The 2,090-nt window shown below is 47.9% G+C and overlaps 1 pseudogene across 1 annotated transcript; it reads right to left on the reverse strand.

Annotated features, from left to right (window-relative positions):
* Window positions 1–240: 240 nt before the first annotated feature.
* LOC309792441 (small ribosomal subunit protein uS5-like) lies at window positions 241–1,485 on the reverse strand (annotated as a pseudogene). The gene is made up of 2 exons: window positions 794–1,485; window positions 241–580 (listed from the first exon to the last, which is right to left on the reverse strand). The product of its transcript is annotated as a small ribosomal subunit protein uS5-like (transcript).
* Between the last annotated feature and the right edge of the window lie 605 nt (window positions 1,486–2,090).

Raw genomic sequence — 2,090 nt, forward strand, 5'->3', positions numbered from 1 at the left:
TGGGTGGGGAGGAGGATAAATTAGGAGTTTGGGATTAGCAGATACAAACTACTATATCTAAAATAGACCAACAACAAGTCCTACTGTATAGCACAGGGAACTATATTCAATAACTTGGAATAAACTATAATGGAAAAGAAAAAATAATCACTCTTCATCAATTCAGGCAATTTGGGCACTCTAAAATACAATTTATGTAGGAAACTATACAGGTAAGGTAAGATAAATCCTTAATTCTTTCCTTAAATGGTGATTATCAGAGTAGCAGCCTGCTACAGCAGTGACTTCCAAAGGTGACAGATGAGTTTTGAGGTTCTTTTTTCCTTTTGCTCTCTTCTTTTTTTCGTTCTTTATGAACTCATGGATTTTTTTTTTTAACTAGCTTCATTCACTTTATTTTTCCTATAGAAAACTATGTGGTGGCTACAGCTGGAGCCTGAGTCCTCTGCACGGAAACTCTGGTGTGGGTCTTTACTAGATGGTCAGTGAATTCCTGATATGGAGACTTGGTGAACACCGTCTCTTTCCAGAGATCAGGAGTGAGATAACTGTAGGTCTTGGAAATGGCATCAAAAGTGGCCTTGGGGGCTTCCCTGGTGGCGCAGTGGTTGAGAGTCCGCCTGCTGATGCAGGGGACACGGGTTGGTGCCCCGGTCCGGGAAGATCCCACATGGCGCGGAGCGGCTGGGCCCGTGAGCCACGGCCGCTGAGCCTTTGCGTCCGGAGCCTGTGCTCCACAACGGGAGAGGCCACAGCAGTGAGAGGCCCGCGTACCGCAAAAAAAAAAAAAGGCCTTGGCGAAGTTGTCCAGCGTGGCCAGTGCAGCCCCTGGCAGAGGTGTAGCAGTCGTCAATTCCAGCCACCATCAGTAGCTTCTTGGGCACAGAGACTGAGACGATGCCAGTGCCCCTGGGGGAAGGGATGAGGCTCACCAGCACAGAGCCTCAGCGGCCAGTTACCTTGCAAGGGACGGTATGGGGCTTGCCAATCTTGTTCCCCCAGTAGCCTTGTCATGCGGGGACGATGGAGAGCTTGGCCAGAATGATGGCCCTACGGATGGCAGTGGCTACCTCCTTAGAGCACTTCACACCCAAACCAACACGTCCGTTGTAATCCCCGATGGCGACAAAGGCCTTGAACCTGGCCTGCTGGCCAGCACAGGTCTACTTTTGCACAGGCATGATCTTCAAAACTTCATCCTTGAGGGATGCCCCCAAGAAAAAGTCAATGATCTCAGATTCCTTGATGGGCAAAGAAAAGAGATAGATCTCCTCCAGGGACTTGATCTTCACGTCCCTGACCAGGCGGCCCAGCTTGGTGATGGGGGAGCCACTCCTTGTCCTCGGCCTTGCCTCCGCGAACTCTGCAACCCCGGCCCCGGCCCCGACCACCGCTGCAGAAGCCTGCGCGGAAGCCACCACGGCTTCCCATTCCAGGGCCCCCGGGGCCTCTGGGGCCTCCCGTAGCACCGGCGTCATCTGCCATTTGGTGTTTTTACTGAATAAAAGCAAAGAACTCATGGATTTTTATATTTTCCACATGTTTCAACGAATTGTAGTCATTATTCTTTTTTGGCTGCTCAACTTATCGCATCTTTAGGCAGTGGGAGCCCTTTAAAACGGCTGCTATGTCCCTTTGGCGTGTCCTCAGACATCTTTGAGAGCTTCCTCTCCTTTGGGCAGAACAGGAAGTCCCAAGCTCACCTGAGCTTTTCCTGACCCAGACCCAGAAGCAAGCATCTCTCCAAGGAGTCATAGTTTCTTTTAGTGGGGGAAATTTCCAATTTTTTCTACTCTAAAATACTTACATTTCAAAATGAAGCTGAATTTAACTACATTATCAAGTTGAAAATCAACTTATTTCAAAGACTAAAAACCCACTTACGTGCTGCTCACGAAAGACATTTTAATTAATATCACCAGGCACACACAAGTAAGATTATCAAAGCACTTTGGGCATTTCCTCACTGGTTCTGCAATATTCCCATTAAGTTGGTACAAGATAGTTTATCCCCATCTAACAAGGTGAGCTGAATAGAAAAGCAGAAACTTAATTGTACAGAATATTAGAGGCATGTAAACCTTAAGGCA

The sequence above is a fragment of the Mesoplodon mirus genome (genome assembly GCF_964341445.2).
Source record: "Mesoplodon mirus genome assembly, chromosome: 2".
NCBI lineage: Eukaryota > Metazoa > Chordata > Mammalia > Artiodactyla > Ziphiidae > Mesoplodon > Mesoplodon mirus.